General features: G+C 32.6%; 1 protein-coding gene and 1 pseudogene across 3 annotated transcripts in view; one reads left to right on the forward strand and one right to left on the reverse strand.

Moving 5' to 3' along the window:
• LOC145252582 (sterile alpha motif domain-containing protein 3-like) overlaps positions 1-21,340 on the forward strand; it is a 229,355-nt gene that overhangs the window by 1,998 nt on the left and 206,017 nt on the right. The window contains exon 1 of one of the 3 annotated variants that reach the window (XM_080112239.1): positions 15,877-15,974. The exons of the other annotated variants lie outside the window; for them this stretch is intronic. The gene's annotated coding sequence lies outside the window, so the exon portion shown is untranslated. Of the gene's footprint in view, positions 1-15,876; positions 15,975-21,340 lie in introns of those variants that run through there. 3 annotated transcript variants of the gene reach the window in all.
• LOC145252971 (U2 spliceosomal RNA) lies at positions 3,727-3,830 on the reverse strand (annotated as a pseudogene).

A 21,340-nucleotide genomic window follows, 5' to 3' on the forward strand; every position in this document is an offset into this window, starting at 1 on the left:
CTAGAACTATTGGTGTTGCCAGGTTGCCTTATTATTTATTATTATTATTGTTATTTATTTATTTATTAGCTTCGCACGAAAGCAAAAGGTAGACACAAGGTCTATTTTTTATGCGGGGAAAATTACCCCCCCCCCAAAAAAAAAGATGCACTCTGAATTGTAACAGAATTAAAATTGCCTCGATCTAGAAGGATTTTTTTCACTACGTGTAGCATCAGAAATAATATTACACTTTGTTCCTAGTCAAAAACCAATATTTTCTTTATTATTATTATTATTATTATTGCTTTTGTTGTTGTTATTATTATTATTATTATTATTGCTTTTGTTGTTGTTATTATTATTATTATTATTATTATTGCTTTTGTTGTTATTATTATTATTATTATTGCTTTTGTTATTATTATTATTATTGCTTTTGTTATTATTATTATTATTATTGCTTTTGTTATTATTATTATTATTATTGCTTTTGTTATTATTATTATTATTATTGCTTTTGTTATTATTATTATTATTATTATTATTATTATTATTGCTTTTGTTATTATTATTATTATTATTATTATTATTGCTTTTGTTATTATTATTATTATTATTATTATTATTGCTTTTGTTATTATTATTATTATTATTATTATTGCTTTTGTTATTATTATTATTATTATTATTGCTTTTGTTATTATTATTATTATTATTATTATTGCTTTTGTTATTATTATTATTATTATTATTATTGCTTTTGTTATTATTATTATTATTATTATTGCTTTTGTTATTATTATTATTATTATTGCTTTTGTTATTATTATTATTATTATTATTATTGCTTTTGTTATTATTATTATTATTATTATTATTATTATTGCTTTTGTTATTATTATTATTTATTTATTTTTACGCATTTCATAGTGTGCTATTTATTAAGTTAAAAAATCCAGTTTTGTTTATAATAAGCAAAAGCTGAAACGCGTTTGTTTACCTAATAAATAAATAAATAAATAAATAAATAAAGCTGGACGACTATACCTCCTCTCTATTTCCTTTTCTTCTTCTTCCTTCCCCTCCTCTTCCTTCTCCTCCCTTATCGTCTGAGTATTTTCGATATGGCGGGTAAATGTCACGATCATTACAACTTGACGATCGGCCGGCAAGAAAGTACGGAAGCTTGAACGCGCCTAAATGTCCGATACTTTGTTTATCTTTACCTGACGCAGACTTTCGGACGAAAAGCAGTGAAGTACGGTTCTGCTCGGTGTCAAGAGATTACTCGCTTCCAGGCATTATCTCCTTTTTCGAGAGAGAAATTGATCTATTGCCGTTCACCTGAGGCGTCCTCACCGGAGAATATCCATGAATCCAACCATGCTATTTTTATAGAAGTCAGAGAGCTCTTCCATTGCCTTTATCTCGTTACGTATACAATGACTGTATAAACATTGTTTTGCAGTAAATATTGTGTAACGAACAGTAAGAAGATACGTCAATTTAATTTAGGTAATAATGGCACAGGTAATGCTGGCACAGGTAATAATGGCACAAGTGGATACTGGATAGATAGGAAACCATGTCAAAAAGCAAGAACAATTTGCTAACGGAAAATTATGATCGTTGAAGAGGGAAAGAGGTTCTTCTGAAGAAGAATTCCCCCACCCACCATTAAAAACAAAATAAAGGAAAATATGCATGATATACGTGTCCGTTACTAAAAGAAAATATCATATTACAAAAATCACGTAAATTCATCAAGAAGTTTTATTTTCATTTAAAAAAAAATCATATGTAGGCAATTAATGGGAATTCGTAGACGTTATAACATACATCTTGTAAGTTTCAATTAGTAGAGTTATCTGAGATCTCCCTTTCTTTTTTTTTTTTTAGATGGTTTTCAAAATTGGCGCTCAAAGCAGCTGCTCTTGTGTCACTTATAAAATTTGTTTTTTGTTTTTGTTTTTTAAATGTAGGCACATTTTATTGTAAGGGTAATTGTGGACAAGAACCTGATCTAAAATAAACTATAGCAGTTTCATTTACAAATTCTCTAAAAATAAATAAACAAATAAATAATTTCTGAAAGTCCTCCACACAATATGCCACCCCAACCTAAAACTAGCACTCGGGGTATTTCAAACCTCTCCTGTAGAATACCTTCACGCAGAAGCGCATGAAACCCCTCCAGAGCTCAGAAACCATAAACTTGGTCTAATATACAACACAAAATTAACAGCCACCCCTATCAACCGAATACACATTAGCACCTTAAACTTGTGTTGGGACGATACGATCACTAGATATTGAAATCAGTATTTCCGATGCCAAAAACTATTCCTTTGATTGAATTTTTTTTTTATTATTATTTATTTATTATTATTTTATTTTTTATTATTATTATTATTTATTTATTTTTATTTATTATTATTTTTTTTTAATTACATTTTCACCCCAAACAATGTACATTGCCACTTTGATGTAGGGTGCTACTATCAGGGACATTAGCTACAGAGGTTGCTAAGTAGGGAGTTGGGCAGCAGGAATTGGGGCAAGCAGGGGCCCGGGAGGGCGTTCCAAAGTCTAGCAGTTCTGGGGAATAAACTACTGGAGTAGAAGGCTCTCTTACATCTAGGGACCTCTACTGCTTGTCGGGTTTGTCGGGGGGTATTTACGTCGAGGGGGCAAAAGTGCTTGAAGTTCGTCGGAGCATTCACCATTATTTGTTTGTTTTTCTTAATACTTAATCTTTCATGGCTCGTGTTACTGGTGAAATGATATTTATTGATTTTAAAATACCAATAAAACTATAATTTATAGATTACTCTCACAAGTATATTTTTTAAATTTAGAAAAATATATGTACATATTATATGTTATCGTTTTGTGTTAATCTGACTTCCTGACCCCCGCCCCCCCCCCAAAAAAAAAACAACTCTATATTTAGAAATGTATATAGAATCGCAATCGGTAATTGTATCGGAACCGGGAAAAATATTGGAATCGTCCTATCACTACTTTAAAGCCAAATCGTAAACACCTCTTCAATAATAAGAAAAATGCGATTAAAACTTTTCGATTGAAAATGAAACTCATTTACAAAGAAGCAAATCTATCCATAAACCAAAGTCCATGAAAACTATCCTCTTGAAAGCTCCTCCCTCGTTGGGAGGCAAATAAATATTACAACGTTTATTCTGGGAGAGAGGAGGGGGCAAAATTAGACATCAGGCCGGTTATTAATGTGGTGAAAATCTAGCTCTCCTCAAAGAAAGAGGCACTCTGAATTTGCATAAAAATAAAAATTGCCACAGTTCGGAAGGATTTTTCCTTCACTGATCAAAAGTAGAACAGATGAACTAATATATCAGAACAACTACTCATTAATTTTATTTTTAATTTAAAAAAATAATAATGTTAAAAACAAGGCCGATAGCCATTAGTCGCGTGCTCTCCTGTAATGAATGAATGCGTGAATATAGGATTGACAGGAAATTCTTAAAGATAAACTAAAATGACCGAAAAATGAGCTGAAATGACTTAAATAAATAAAAAGCAAATGACTTAGAATGACTTTAATGAACTTAAGGATGAATTGAATGACCTTAAGAATGACTTGAATGCTTAAAAAAATAACTGAAATCCTTCAAGAACAACTTGAATGATCTGGAGAATGACTTGAATAGCTTTGAGACTGACTGGTTGTAAAGTGGGTGATCATTTTACATTAAATACAGAAAAGTGTTCCCCGACTTTATATCACAAAGTTACAAACATAAGTACAGCATGTAGTAAGAACAGATACTACACTTTGATCTTGGCCAAAAGGCCAAGAAAAAGGTATTTATTTGCTCTCCCACCGAGCAAATTAGGCACAAGGCCGATTTTTAATATGAGGAATGAAAGGGAAATGGGGACAAACTCCCCAGGGAGTAGGGGAGCTGGATAGTGACAACTGGTATAAAGGGTTGCCCCTACATTGACCAATGTCTTATATGTCGGGTTGCCCCCAGATATGGTCTTTGCTTGCAGTATCTGCCGGAACAGATACTACACTTTGAGATATCAAATCCTTTATTCATGTTAAAAATACATAGAAAATCAACAATGAACAAGCACATGGCCAACTCAAAAGGGGGGATTATGGGGGTCGTTGGTCATCCTTGTCACTCCGGAACTAAACAAAATCAAAAGTTTCTCCCAGCTAGTATCTTCTTTCACGATAATACCGCATTCACCCTTTCATACTGGGGTACGTCCTACTTAACTCCCAATTTTTAAAACATTTTTATTGACGTGTAAAAACGCAAAAGATAACAATAAAAATGATATGGGGGGGGAGAAAAAAAAGGGGGATGATTAGTAGTAGGACCCTCCTAACCCCGCCTAGTTGATAGACTTGCCGTTCCACTAGGTTTGTAAAAGAAACCTCGCTTCTGCGGGTCAATCTGTAAGTGGGGATGCCCTCTAGATGCGGGTGAATAGAGAAAAGAAAATTTTGTGGGTAAAGGTTAGTTTGTATTTCTTTCTCTCCAAGATGGGTGAAATTTAGAGAAAGAAGTGAAAACAAAAATTGCAAGTAGGAGGGGGTGGGTATCCTGGAGGCTTCCTAATCGGGGAGTGATGGAACACACACTCAGCTAGCTGAGAGGCTACTTGTTTAATTTTACTTTACGGAACTGCGCGTTCCACATCTAGGCGGGAAACACGTATTCAAATTTGGCTCCTCTTCGTACACACAGAATGCTACAGAATGCTACATGTATCCATCTTCTGTCAAATGCCGCGCGATGCAGCCTTCTTCTATCACATCTGATCTTCACCCGTAGTTGGTGTTTAAAGAAAGCGATCAGATCCTGATCAGAAAAAGACAACAGCCCCGGTAACCTTGCAGACGCGACGCCCAAATCACCATTCTCGCCACGGCCAGGATCGTAACGTAGACCTTTTGTCTTTCCCGGTCCCACGGCGGCCTCACGTTGTCCACGACATTGGATACGGTAATTGGGCGAGGATACTCAGGATCGATGCGAGCCGTCACTTCGCTGACATACGACCAGTACCGGCGGAGTTCGCGGCAATCGAAGAAAGCGTGATCAGTCGTTTCTACGGCCGTTGTCCCACAACGGGGACAATCAGGCGACTCCAAAAACCCCGGAACTGCATTGTACGTTGTTGAGTGGAAGTGCATTTCGGTTTGATCTTGGCCAAAAGGCGAAGAAAAGCTTAAAAAGCTAAGAACGGTATCTATTAACAACAGACCTTTGATCTTAACCAAAAAGGCCAAGCACAAAAGTGTTACGGACAGACCGACAGACCGATCGACGGAGTGACTTATAGAGTCGCTTGCACGCGACTAAAAAATAGAAAAATAAATCGAATAGAAACTATTGTAAAATCGGCAAATATTTAAATTGTGAAAAACTTTGTTTTTGTTTTGTTTTGATTTTTTTCTTTTTTCATTCTAAAAATATTCAGAGCAGACAAAAATAAATCTTGACAACGGACACAAAAAGTATTGCTCAATTTAAGATAAAATGTTCCTCTGTTTCCGGGCCATTCTAACGTTTTAAGGGCGTTATCTACATTTTATGCGCTATGAGAGATAACTTTTGAACGTTTTACATTTTAAGGTGATTCTGTGTGGTTTACGACTTTGCTAGTTTTATTTTTCGCTATTAAAGATTAGATTCAATAAATAATCGTGCAATAGTCCCGTAAGGACGAGAAATACACCCATTACAAATACGCGCGAAAAGTAGTCGCACAAAGTTATTCACGGGCAGATTTGCAAAACCTACATAAATAAAATTATAACATCTTACCCCACCGCTTCCCACTACAAATCTTCAAAAACGGAAAGGTCAAAGTTCACTTAGTATGTCGGCGCCTTTTGATGAAATTGACACTCGAAAAAAAAAAAAGATGAACATTTAAAACAAACATCTTACTCCAATTAAGTTTGTACGAATAGGCGTCATTTGTTCAACCTTTTTTTAAATCTGTACCGTTTCAGCTTTTTCCGCCGGCGTTTTAAATTTCATACAATTGGAAAATTGCGAGAATTGATTAGCTGCGAAATACTTTTTTAGTACGCCAGTCCGTCAGTATGCAAATTCATCGGTAGCGATATATTGAAATTCAATAAAGCATAAGCATTTGAAAAGCTTAATTAAAATTAAATTTAATAGCGTTTCAAGATTTATTTTAGGTTAGTTTTATAAATGAAAAGAAAAAAAAAAAGTATAACTCCACTTGGACATTTGTGTACGGTGCTTTAGCTGACAGATCTCGACGGAAGTGGATCGCAAACTTTAGAGCCTAATAGTTTAGCCTTAATAACGAATGCAATCATGTTCAATATTTTAAAAAATAAATTGACTTTTTATTAGAATTTTTAAAGACTCACAATTTCCGTTCAAATATTAAACAGTCACGAAGTGATTGATGTTTTTTTTTTTTTTTTCAACTATTAACAAAATATGGAAAAAACAACAATTTATAAGCAACCTAAAAGCGGCTGCTTTGTCTGTCAATTTTGAAAACCATCTAAAAAATTTAAAAAAAAAAAAAAAAGGAGATCTTGGGTAACTCTACTAATTCAAACACGAAATTTATGTTGTAATGCCTACGAATTCACATTAATCGATTAAATATGATTTTTCTTTGTGAAAATAAAACTACTTGATCAATTTACATAATTTTTTGGCATACGATATTTTCTTTAGTTACGGACACGTAATTCATGCAGATTTTTCTTTATTTCGTTTTTAATTGCGGGGGGGGGGGGTCTTCTCCAAAAGAACCACTGTCCTTCTAGAACAATCATAATTTTCCGTTACCAAATTTTTCTTGCTTTGTGACATTTTTCCTATTTAATCACTTGTGCCATTTTTTACCTATTTAATCACTTGTGCCATTTTTACCCGTGCAATTATTACTTAAATTAAAACTTCTTACTGTTCATTACACAATATCTACTGCAAAACAATGCTTATACAGTCACTGTATACGCAACGCGATAGAGGCAATGGAGGGTCCTATAAATTCTTATAAAAATTGCTTGGGTGCCTCAAGTGAACAGCAATAGACCAATTTCTCTCTCTCGAGAAAAAAAAAAAGAGATAATGCTTGGAAGCGGATAACCTCTTGAGACCGAGCAGAACTGTACTTCACTTCTTTTAGTGCTTATTAACGAAGAAACCGACAGGTATTATGATGGATTTAATCTTGTAATAGTATTTGGTACTTGTACAGTTTAACCAAGACATTAAAAAATGAAAATATTGAAAAAAAAAAAAAAATGTACGTACCCGTTATGGAGTAAAGTTTTCATACAAAAAAGAAAATCGCTTAATTTGATCAAGTAGTTTTTTTTTTTTTTTTTTTTTTTACAGACGGAAATCAAATTTTAATGAGATCAATCGGATAGCGTCCATCTTGATTTTTCGCTAACGAGGAGTGAACGCCAGAGTACATAACTCCAATCACCGCTTACAGTTTGTCAAAATTTGACGAAATTATTTTGAAACATGAGCATAAAAAATACATAGATAAATATTTTTGGTTTTTTCCCCCCTTATTTTAAAGAGTTTATATGTCCTTTCTTAATCATTTTTTCGTTTCAAGACACCCCTTTCTTGTGTCTGTAATTATGCAAATGGTGACGATACGATCGATCTTGATTTTCCTTTGTAAAAAAAAAAAAAAAAAAAAAATTGATCAAATTAAGTGAAATTTTTTTTTCGGAGAACGTCATTCCATAACGGATACGTACAATATAACCATTTTCAATATTTTCATTTTTTTATGTTTTCATTAAACTGTATAAGTACCTAGTATTTTTTTTTAATACTTTTTTTTTAATGATGCATACTCCCGTCGATTTCGATGTATGAGGTTCGCCACAACAATTACGTTGTCCGGAAATCCACGCAGATAATTTGTTTATAGTGGTGAAGGCTTTGTGTAGAACCAATCACTCGTTTTAGAACTAATCTCAGTCAGTACAATGGCTACCACAAGACAGAGTAAAGAGTAGATCTCAAGTTTTATAGAGTTTTTCTTCTCCTAGATGCATGGTGCATCTCTCCCAGTGGATAAACGCGTCCCCACCCCCAGATACTAACTTAATAATTTCCACTTCCCGGCGTATTAATTATGTAATAATTTGAAAATGTAATAACGAATAACCACGTTCTTAGAACGAACACTAACAAATCGAGCTTATTTTCTTTAAAACAGGCACATATTTTTAAATATTTATTTAAAAAATATTATTGGAAAATATACTTAGCCATATTTAAAACTATATCCATGCAAGAATGGTTCTAAAATCCATTTTCAATCGATATCTATTCCATAATTGTCCAATTTTCCTAACTTACCAAAAATGCCCTTTTTTTCGTGGCCTTTTTCCGTTGCCCTCTCTACAATGACGACTAAATCAAAACATTAAAAATAGTCCACATTACACAACAGAAGAAGTAACTGAGAAGCTTAACGTACCAAAATCTACCATTCATAACATTTTGGTTAAATATTTAATGGTATATTATTTTGAAACTTTTCATTTCTTTTAATATTCAGCACAAATTTCCCCACCTATATATATACATATATATATAGTAATTTATAAAGTATATATGGCGATTGAGCTACACTGAATATTCCGCGTTTCATCCACTCTAGGACTCTTCAGGCTTATGCGCATAAGCCTGAAGAGTTCTAGAGTGGACGAAACGCGGAATATTCAATGTTGGTTAATCGCCATATATATTTTATAAATTACTAACTAGCTTTACCTACGTATTGAGCACTTTTGAAGTAAATACTTAAAGTTTACGCATAAATCTATACTTTCGTATATTAATTTTATGTGAGTAAATTAAATAGTTATATATATATATATATACCACACACACGCACATATATATTTTGACACATATACACACACACATATTATATATATATATATATATATATATATATATATATATATATATGCACACACATACACACATATACATACGATTATAAATTATAAATAATAACTTTAGACCTACAGACACTAGTGTTTCATGCTTTTGCAATCATCGGTGCAGGAAGTTACGATTGTCACTGGTCGAAGGATTTGAGCTTTGCCAAAAGGCCATTCTTGACCCCTTACCCCTAGCCCACCGCCATCCGCTCTGAGAATTAAGGGAAATTTAATCTTTATAAGGCCGTAAATGATCAAGTTCTCTTATTCTCTCTCCTCTGATCTTAAGCACGTGGTACAATGGAGAAAGGGGTGGTTGGTTAATTTTAATACATTTAAAACCAAGCTTGTATCTTTATATCATTAACACTCTAATCCCCGTTTGGCATCAATTGAAATGAATGGTTCTCGTCTTGGGAAGGCTCCATGTTTTGACAAGCTTCTGGGTCTGACCTTTACTCCTGATTTGAAATGGAACACGTACATCAAATCTGTTGGCAAAGTCGCTGGAAAAATGGTCAGACCATTCTACCGTTCCAATAGATATCTCACTGCTGATGCAATCCTCTACCTGTATAAGAGCTAAGTACATCCACATCTGGGCAGGAGCTGCTAAACCTTATCCTGCCTTGACAAAGTTCAAAATATCCTAGTTGGGGATGTCATTTTCTCTTCCCTGCAACCTCTTTCCTCACAGAAGAGACGTTACGAATCTGACTCTGTGTTATCCTTATTTTCATGGCAGCTACTTTTTTGAGCTCCAATTTATGGTCACCCCTCGCCAAACTTTCACGAAAAACACTCGTCTAACTGAAACCACTATCAATAATTCCCCCCCACTCTTTATCTACGCCTAAACCTAAACGTAGATTCCATAAACAAATCTTCTTTCTTAGAACTGCACGTCTGTTGAACTTCTCCTGTTTGCCTGCTTTCCAGCTGACTACAATATGGTTGTCTTCAAGTCCAACGTAAACAAATTCTTGATGAGCCGTTCCTTAAGTAATCCAATTTACCAAATTTACACTACTAACGATTACTATGACATTGTCCTATTGACTACTGTACACTTATTAATCCTTATCCTCGAGTGGCCTCCGGGCGTTTGTAAAAGAAAAAAAAAAGAAAAAAAAAGAAAAAAAAAGAAAAAAAAAAAAAGAAAAAAAAAAAAGAAAAGCGCAATGTTATTAAGACGGTTTATAGTGATCAGGTAACCGGAAGTTATGATCTCGCACAAGGCCAAGCTGACGGCGTTTTTTTATTTCCTAGACAGTTCTCGACTTTAAGAAATTACTTTTGATTTTATCAAATAGAGTTTGACGGAGGGTGGATATTTTGTTGTTTTTTTTTCGATCAGGCGATGTCCCGTAATGAAACGCATTACGTGATTTTGAAACACCTCAATGCGATTGGCTAGTTGTTTAGTCCATGTGAAACAATCAAGGTCATATAAAACTACTTGGAAGACATAAATTAAATCAACTTTTACTTTAACAGTTATCAGCACCCGTTTTGATGTTAGAATGATGCTGTGTTTATGGAAAGCTGCCCAACCCAGTCCGATTCTGTGTTTTAATGTCGACTCGTGATCACTATATAAAGTCAGTTTATACCCAAAATAAATGAATTGGGTGACCTGTTTGACGGGTTTACTGTGAATAGCCATGTTTAGGTTAAACTGTGATCTAGCCGTAGATAAAAATAAATGTTCAGATAATTCATGTTTTATCTTACGTTATAGTATTAGTTTAGTTTCTTTATTTGTTTTCTTTTTAACTAAAAGTTACATGAAACTTTGATACTTTGGGTTTTTTGAATACTCTCCCCCGTAAAAGAGTTCTCCAAAATCGAAAACAAACAAAAGTATCGACAAAAAAAGAAAGAAAAAAAAAAAAGCAGCAACTGTCAAAGAATTTTTGGTGCTAATAATGCACTTATTGATCCGCGCTATTTTTTTAAATAGTATTTTCAAGTTTAATTAGTTTTATCATGTCTGTTTTTATTAAATTGTGAAGTTAAAGTACAGAATAGCTACAAAACGCCCCCTCCCCATGTTAAGAATGGCTTTCGAAATAACATTATTTCAGCACACATCAATAAGTGTACTGGTACCGATTTTTTTTTTCCGTATGGCGCCATTTTCATTTGTCTTATTATATTGAAATTAAATAAAAGTTAGGCGTTTTTCCTGAATTCTCCATAAAATCAGAAATAAAGAAAAATCTGTACTATGTACATACCAATGACGAAAAGAAAATATTTTACACCAAAAATCACGTAAATTGATAGAATAGTTTTAGTTTTAAAGCGAGAAATTCAAATTTTATGGTTAAACTACAACCGACGATTTGACGATGCCATTTTGAAAACACTTTAAAGGAATAATAACTCCTAAAGAAAAGGAAATGACTCCTAAAATCGAGATTTTAGAAAGCCATTCTTAACGCGGGGAGGAGGCATTGAAAAAAATGATTTCCTTTATAACATTAAAATTAATCGAGTGATTTGATTTTCCATTACGAGTACGTACATTATACATTTTTTTTTATGTGTAGGGGTAGATACTGGACAATGGTCAAAAGTTAAAATACCGAAGTAAAATTGTTAACAATTTCCAACGGGGGGGGGGAGAAAAAATACTCAACAAATAACTATTAGGTACTTAATTAGAAAAGTAACTTTTCTTTTGTCTTTTAAAGTATTATTTTAAAGACATTTCATTCACATATACTTCCTTGCCGCCCGAGTCTTGTAAACACGACGTATTCAAGATGGCGCAAGTTTACACGAAGTGAAACCTCGATGCCTTAGAACGACTTACAAATCGAAAAGTAAGCAAAAATACAGTCGATAAAACTATTCAGATCGGTTGTAAATTAAATTTTCCACTGATCGGTGACAGTTATTGGCTCTGTTTTTGTATAATTTCAAGTTGCTAAATCTACGACATCAAGCGTTCACTTCGAGTAAAATTTGAATACGTCGGGTTTACAAAACACAGAAGGCAACGATAAAAAATGTAAATGAAAAAGTTTTAAAATACCTTAAAACACATAAAATACTTTTATTTTCTTTGGTGTCAGTTATTTGTTACTTTGGGGTTTTTTTTTCTGTTAGGAAATTAATAACAGTCGCTTAGAATTATAGGTGCTAGTGCAGAGAGTGATCCGCGCTATTTTTTTTTTTTTTTTTTTAAATCGTATTTCCAAGTTTGATTAAAGTTTTATGACATGTTTATTTTTTATTTAATTGTAAGGTTGAAGTATAGAATAGGTACAAAACACCCTCCCCTCCCCATGTTAAGAACGGCTTTTTAAATAATAACGTTATTATTTACGTCCGGATCACTCTCTGCACTAATACCGAATTATATTATTACCAACCGAACTGAGGTAAAAGTAAATGTTACATGAAGATTCAATTCATGTTTAATTACATTTTGTTAAATATTTATGTTTGTCTAATTTCAATATTATGTATTTTATTTCGGGTCTACTGAAAACGATTGTCACATTTAAATCTGGAGCAGACAAGTAGTTTTCCGGATATCGAGGCATTGTTTATGTTACGAAGTGCCGTTGTCGCCATTTTTTTTTTTTTTTTTTTTTTTTGCAAAGTTCAGGTAAATATAGACATGCGCATGCGTATAACGCAATTTGGATGTTTTTAGCCTTCCATTAGTATTTTCAAGTTAAATTCAATTATTTTACAATATGTTTGTTTATTAAATTGTTAGATAAAAGTACAGAATATTTACAAAACATCATCCTCTCCTTATGGTAAAATGGATTTTTAAATAACGTTATTATTTCAGCGTGGTAACATAGATGCACAAGCACCAAAAAGTTTATTCTGCAAAGTCCATTATCTATAGTGACTCTCGAAAGGTATATAGCAATCTCACCAAAAATCAAAATGGCGGCGGCCATTGAAATTCGTTAAGTAATGCATTGGGAAAAAAACAAAACAATTGCACTAGATTTTAAATGTGATATTCGTTTTCGGCAGACCCGAAAGCCTGTAAAAAGTTTTCATTTTAAAGGTTAGTGTTGAAGTAAAAATTTGCCCAATATTACGATGCTGGCGTTCGAAAATAGGTTGATTCGTATTGTTTGGCACACTTACTAAGTCGGTTATTTTCCAAAATGGCCAACAATAAAGTTTAAAAAAAAAAAAAAGCAACACGATGAAATAAATATATAACAAAAAAATGTTACCAAATGCAACTTTATCAAGTCAGTTTCGTTTCAGAAAAAATATATTAGCTTCATCCCCATTGCATAAGTTGGATTTTCATAAAATAATAAACGTGTTTTTTCATATAGCATTTTATGTTTAAATGTATGATTCTTGTAAAAATGTTTTAATTTTTATTCGTTAGAAAAAAATGCTTCTACACCACACAGATATTCATAAAAAAAAGTTTTTGTTTTAGAAGCAAAACATCGACTTCAACTCCGTTATCGGATTTTTAAAAATAATAATCGTGGTTTTCATATAAAAGTTTGTTTATTGGCTAGACAAATGTATAAAGATTCTTGTAAAAATAAGAATTAATAGTTGTTTTTCTTTAGAAAAAATATTTCAGCGGTACGCCACACAGATATTCATCAAAAAAGTTTATTTTGTTTTCGAAAATATCGACTTCAGCTCCATTGTTGGATTTAAAAAATGATAAACGTGGTTTTTCATGTGCAATTTTATGGTTATTTGCTAGATAAAAGTATAAAAAAAATAATACTTGAATAAATCGAATTAAGTTTTGATTTTTTGTTTTTCTGTAGAAAGTTGGGTGAAAGTGCACTGGGGGACCACCCGAAGACGATCAATGCACGGTTGCCGCACTGGTTGTTCAATCTGCAAAGGGTGTTTATTCCGAAAGCCGTTCTTAACATGGGGAGGTTGGGGGTGTTTATTCCGAAAGGCATTTTCTCATTTTCAACCTCCTCGTAATCAACTTTTTAAAGGTAAATCTTCGGGTGGTCCCCCAGTGCACTTTCACCGGAAGTTGTTTTGACGGAATGAAATTTGGCATACTTTTTGGCCTCCTGCCCCCCCCCAAATTTCCACCATATTGTTTGTTAAACAGCTCGTAAAAATCGAATATTTGATATTTAAGAAAAAAGAGCATTTAAAACTCATTTAAAACACAAGAAAAATGAGCCAGCTAGCTAAAAACATAACTTTTGATTTTCGGGACATTAATTTATTGTAGATTTGAATTGTTGACCCCTTTTTTTTTTGTTTCGTTTATTCGCGTTACTTAACTAGCCACATTTCATGGTTAAAACTCTTTTTCAGTGCTTTTGCAAATTAGTAATGTTTTAAACCAACGCATTTCAGGTGAAAACATTACGTACTTACGTGTCATGCCAAAGTTTGTATAAATTCCAAAAATTTATAAAATGATCCAGTAGAAGATGTGCTTTATGTATTTTTAACAAACACAAAAAATCACCCACGATTACATTCTGTGTTTAAAAATGGCGAACCCTTAACTTAAATCAATTTAAATCAAGAAAGATAAATGAACTTGTAATACTGATTTGATCGCACGACTCGTCCACATTAAAACATACAATTAAACTCGATAATTTGATAAACTTTATTTTTACTTGTACTTAATTTTCTATTTAATCATTTTCGTAATTTTTGGCACTTATACTAATTTCACAATGACAGGTAAGTATATAATGCTGTTTTCACGTGTTTTATCGTTATTACCATGGCGGGTGCTCGTCTGAGCTCCAATCTCTCGTCCCCCCTCGCTAATCTTTCACGAAAACACCCGTCTAGCTGAAACCACTGCGAATAATCCCCCCCACTCTTTATCTGTGTCTAAATCAAAACGTAGATTCTGTGAACAAAGCTTCTTTCTTAGAACTGCACGCCTGCGGAACTCTCTTCTAATTGTCCTGCTTCCAAGCTGACTACAACTTGGTTGTCTTCAAGTCCAACATAAACAAATTCTTCATGAACCGCCCCCTTAAGTAATCCAATTTACCAAATTTCCATTACTAACGATTACTACAATATTATCCCTTTGACTACTGTACATTCTATAACCCTTATCCTCGAGTAGACTCCGGGCCTTGATAAGTGGTGTAAAAAAAAAAAATCGGTTCTAGTACACTTATTAATCCGCGCTATTTTTTTTTTTTTACATAGTATTTTAAAGTTTTATGATATCTGTTTTTATGAGATAGAACAAGAACAAAAGGGCTTACATGAGACGGTCATTTGAGAAGTCTTGGTAATCACTCAACAATCGAAAATTGAACAAAATGTTAATAGAAGCCCACTCAATAAATGTTAATGTGACATTGAAAATATAGTGGAATTTTTTTGTTTTTTTAATTTTATCTTTGAGCGATTATCGAGACCCACAAAGGAGCGTCAGCCATTTTGTTTTCGTTTTAACTCAAACACTCGAAACTACTTGTTTTAAAATAAACGCTTTAAAATAAGTTGAACAATAAAAACAAACTTATGTCTATAAAGGAGTAACTCATCTTTCCTTTGATAACATTAATATTTGTTTTTTCCTACGTTTTCCTCCTGTTGTCTATATTAAAAAAAAAAAAAAAACTCCCACGTGTCTATGCCACAAAATGCTATGTTTACGTGTCATCGAGTTTTAACGAAGCTGTAATTTTATGCTAAAAATACTAAAAAAAAAAAACAATCTTATAAGAAAAAAAAAAGAACAAACTTTTATTATAGATTCGAATAAAGATGTAACGTAAAATGATTACAGTTTGAGAATTAGATAGATTGTTTTGTTTTTGTTAGGTATTTTGTGTCTTAGTTTCGCGCCAAAAAAGAATAACCGGAAGTAATATCGAGTACTTACCGCGACGTTCTTCGTCGAATCTAACACAATTTACGTTTTTCTTTTTAAAAAGAGTCAACTGAATTTCTAAGAACTCTGCGCCTCGTTGAGTTTTCCTTTTACAACTCGAATAAACTAGTTTACTTGAATAAATCGAATTAAGCTGGCGTGCTGGTAAGTACCGGATTAATTATAAATTAGTTCAATTGTAACATTGGTATCGTTGGAATATTCATTGCATTTCTCTCCGTTCGCACTCAACTTTCCTCATTCAGAAGCGTTTGATTACTGGCGGGGAGGGCGTAAAATACGCTTAGACATATTTTAATTTGTCCAAATTTCGTATATATTATGTCTATGACAACAGAATAGGCTTATCGGTGTTTTGACTCTCGAGTATATATCCGACACAGTTAACCACCTGAGAACCATATCCACTATATATATAAAAGCATATAAGATATCAACGATACTCACTCGAGAGTCAAAACAATGAAAAGAATATACTGTTGTCATAGCCCTAAATATTATAGAGTCGTGATTTCAAAAGTAAAAAAAAAAAAAAAAGGGTAAGACACTGTGACTGTGTACCCTGCACTTTTTGCGTAAAGACGCTTTAACGGCGCTCCCTTGCGTTAGAAATACGTATGCGCAAGAGTTTCGTCTGTTTTTACTTTTATTCTTACCAGTTTTGTTAAATTTTGTTTTAAAAGTTTTAATTCATTGTAATAAAAATATTTCAACGAAATGGTTTAGTTTGTGATTGAGGTATTATTATACAAACACCGTGACAGCGTTAGGGTTAGGGTTGGGGTTAGGATTAGGGTTAGGATTAGGGTTAATTCGCTGTCACGGTGTTTGTATAGTTTTACCGTGATTGAATGAATTAAAAACTGGTAAATAGTGCGTAAAATACCCAACGCGCATGAAAAAAAAACAAAAAAAACTTTGTTCTTTAAGTATTTTATTTTTGTTTTGGTACTTTTGCAGTTTACGACCCGCGCTATTTTTGAACGCTATTATTTAACATGGGGAAGGGAGGGTTATTGTAACTATTCTATTTTTCCCTAACAGTTATTGAAAAAAATAGCGCGGGTCGTAAAGTGCAGAAGCACTAAATTTATTTTTTTAAAAAACTCAACGCGCACGAAAAAATGAAAGAAAATGAACAAAAATAAAAAGTTATGAAATTAACATTAAAATAAAAACGCGCGTGAAAAAAAAGTTGTGTATCAGTTATCCTCGAAGAAAATGAAACAGTTATTTTATCTATTATATATATATATAAGTGGCATTGTGTGTGTATTTCTTTACCAAATTACTTTGTCAATTTTCAGTCTATAGACTCGAGATTTGACATAAGGGATATTGAGATTTTGGAAAATCTTTTTAATCGGTTTTCGGCCAAAATTTTGGCTCTCGAGGGGTCAACGTTCAACAATTTAACCTTTGAAAACTCTACCAAACTGCTCCGCCAATTTTGGGTCTAAACGCTTGAAATTTTAGATGTAAATTACTTGGACATGGATCAAACTTTTTAACTTGATTTGAGCCCCAAACCAATGTTAAATGATCAAAATTGGGGTCAAAATTAAAAAAAAGAAAAAAAAAATTACTTCTCAGCCAATTTTGGGTCTAAACATTTGAAATTTTACATAAAGTGTATTCAGACTTAAGGCAAGCTTTTTAATCGTTTTTTTTTTTGGCCAAAACATTTGGCTACCAAGGGGTCAAAGTTCAAAAGATTTGACCTTTGCGGTCTCTAGCAAACTATTTAGCCAGTTTTAGGTCTAAACATTTGAAATTTTACATAAAGGGTATTCAGACTTGCAACAATCTTTTAAATCAGTTTTTGGGCGAAAATTTGTCCGCCAAGTTGACCTTCGCTTACTCTACCAAACTCCTCCGCCAATTTTGGGTCTAAACACTGAAATTATACATGGAGATTACCTGACCATGAGTCAAACTTTATATATATATATATATATATATATATATATATATATATATATATATATATATATATATATATATATTATATACGCAATACATATATGCATGCACATAAAGTTATGAACAGTACATAGGGCCCGAGCAAAGCTGTAGCTGTGCTGAACTGCTAGTTAAAAATAAATAAACACGCGCACAAGAAAATGAACTAAATTTATTTAAGTTAAAGAAAAATTATTTAAGTAAAAAAAAAAAAAAAAAAATGAAATAATGAGTAAATAAAACAGACGAAACTCCTTGCGCATGCGTACTTTTAACGCAAGGGAGCTTCGTTAAAGCGTCTTTATGCAAAACATGCCTGTGCAGGATCTACAGTCATGGTGTCTTACCAAAAATGTATTTGGGTACCATCAGCTAGAATCGAAACAGAATCCGTAGCATTTAAAGCTGGTGACGTTACCACTGTCACTGTATCAACGTGACACGCATATGAAATGATTAAAAATAAATATAGATGAATGTACAAAATGTATACCATTTTTTCAATTTTGATCCCTTAAAAAGATTTTAACCGGCTAAAGACCCATAAAAGACTGGTCCGTAAAAAGTCCAATCATTTGAGGCCCCTAGCGGCCCCTCTGCGACTTTTAGTTTCGGAGGAGATAGTGTGAAAATATGGAGACGGACAGACAGCCTTTTATATATTAGATTTAATAGGTTGGAAATCACGTAATTTCCCAACCCATGTAATTTTATATGAGAGACTATGCAGTAACTAACAAATTAGTTCATTTTACCCCCTCCCCCAAAAAGTTGAAAAATATACAATAATAAATGTTACCAAAGCCAAGATAGGTTACTTTTCCACCAACCCGAATAAGCTTCTGTTTAACTTATTTTAAAGCGTTTTTTTTTCTTTTTTTTTTTCACTTAGTGTCAAGTTTGAGTTAGAACGGAACTTGCGGTCATCTCGAACCTTAATAATCAATCTAAAAACAAAAATTAAACAAAATAATAGTATAACACTACATTTTCACGCGATTGGTGACATTTATTGATTGGCATTATACCAGTATTTTGTTTAGTTTTGAGCGATTGTCAAGGGCCCAAATAGCTGTAACGAAACCATTTTTTTTTCGTTTTAACTCAAAACTTGACACAGCTTTTGTTTCTAAGTAAATAAACGCTTTAAAATAAGTTAAAACACACACACAAAAAATATCCAGGTTGGTGAGAGTAGCATATCTTGCCTTTGGTAGCATTTATTTTTATGTTTTTTGTTGTTGTTCAAACCTTTGCTTTGTTGTCTTTTGTTAAAAATGCCTCCAAATTGTACTTTTGGTGCACATAAATTTTAGCATAGTATGTGTTAGTAAATTTTTATTTACTTTCCACCCTAACAATCATCTTTAAAATTACAACTCAAAAGTTTTCGGGTATGCTGAAAACAAATATCGCATCTCAATTCGCCGCAAACAAGAAGTTTTTCTGCTATTAAGCAATGTAATTCCTTACGTTATCACTGGTGACCATTTTTGTACGCGCAAGTCAAGTGTGTATATTTTTGACGTGGTGGTGGAAAGTAAGTAAAAATTTACCGAAAATTATATATTATAAAAAGATTATGATCTGCTGAACGTATTGGAGTTAAAATCGATTAAGTATTAAGCCTTAATACTTAGTACTCAATCGATTTTAACTCCATAAATATTAAATATGGGCACATAACACTGTAGGTTCTTATTTACATAGAATTGCACTTAAAAAAATGCAGAAATCTTTTTTGTGATGTACGAACTCATTGTGGACGCAGATATCATATTCCGAAAATCACATAAATTGATCAATTTTTAATTTCAATTGACTAGGCACCGCCAAAACGGGGGGGGGGGGGGCAGGTAAGTACTTTTTGACGGACCGTCTTTTTAAAAATCTACCAAAAATGAGGTAATTATCCAATCAATACGAAATTTTCAGCGATTATTAAGAGAAGAATGAATTTTATAACAGTGTACTTATTTTTCAAAAACGATATTTATATATATATATATATATATATATATATATTTTTTTTTGCTTACAAAACCCCCCTTGTTTTGAGGGGGTTCCAAATATGCTTAAAATAATCATCTGAAACTGAACAAAACAGTGTTGTTGTAAGGGACAGTATTATAGATTTTAAAAAAAATTGTTTGCATACCTTATTTTGACGTCTGAATATCAAAACTTCGATTGTGTTTAATTATCCTGGTTTTGAAGTGTGAAATTCGGTGAATATGTTAAGTAAAATAATTAATTTAAGTTAAGCAAAACAAAGAAATTCTTTTTAATATTTATACGAAAAAAGCCATTTTAAAAATTTTTGATAAATAAATTAACAATTTCTTTTTAGCGAGCCGAATAATGCATGACCATTATTAAACAGGGCATGCTTTGAAGAATCGATACAAAAAAATCGATAAATATTGTGCCCTTTGTGTTAAAAATATCATTTTTCCGATCCCGTTTGAAAACGTTTGCCGCCTTTCGACTACGATGGACCAAACGCGCTGAAATAATTTTTTTTTTATTCTGCTTTAAATCTCCCTCCCCCCCCCCCATTTTGTGGAGCCTGGTCCCCACACACATACACATTAAAAACCAAACTCATACAAATGGTCACCCGTCTGGTACTGGCCAGCCTCAGCGTTAATAATATATTGAAATTTTTCGTCACTGAAAAATAAGTGTTTTTAGCCTATTTGGTCTTCCATAGTTTGCTTTTTATCAAGTACAAACGTAAATATTGTCTAAATCGACGCGAAGTAACTGGTTGCCTATATGAATAAGTGGAATTATTTGAAATCCAGGTACTTACATTATAATATTTTTGCATATTCTCATAGAAAATCATCCTAAATCTTAATTAGACAACAAATAAATAATTTCAAAAACCTTTTCTTTTTTTTAAAACTATATACGTTTTTTTTTTTTTTTTTGTGCAAGACAAAAAATGTCAATTTTTAACTTTTGGGGAAAATTTAAAATTTAATTAAAATTAGAAAAAGTTTAGCACTATTCTGCTTTCTATATGATAACATTCAGGGTTTTATCTTTCTGGAAAAAAAAAGTTACTCAGAAATAATGGATTTTAATAAATGTAATTTCGTTTTAAAAAACAACAACTTGATTTTTCTGCCATTTTTGGCGGTGTCTACAATTGACCAAATGATTTAAAGCAAAATGTCTTTGTTCAAGTTAACGCTGCGGTTTTTTTACAGTTAAAATGAAAGAAAACCTGACGTCTTACGCTTACTTGGCGCGACCGGAAGTTCAGAACGTTGAAATTAGTAAAGTCATTCCAACCGATACGATAACTTTCCAAAATGGCGACGAAAAAAAGGAAAAAAAGACCCTCATTGTAGAAAACTGCCCATTTGAGAGTGAATTAATTCATGTTTTTAGCTAATTTTTCGATTTGTCGTCCGAAGGGTCGAGCTTCAAAACGATACCGATTCTCGTGAAAATCTGTCACCTCTGTCGAAAAATTAAGAAGACAAACAGACAGGTGAACTTTATATTAAAGAAGATATAGATTCCAGAAATATTTA

This window comes from Euprymna scolopes, chromosome 29 (genome assembly GCF_053919585.1).
Source record: "Euprymna scolopes isolate OS-2025 chromosome 29, ASM5391958v1, whole genome shotgun sequence".
Taxonomy (NCBI): Eukaryota; Metazoa; Mollusca; class Cephalopoda; order Sepiida; family Sepiolidae; genus Euprymna; species Euprymna scolopes.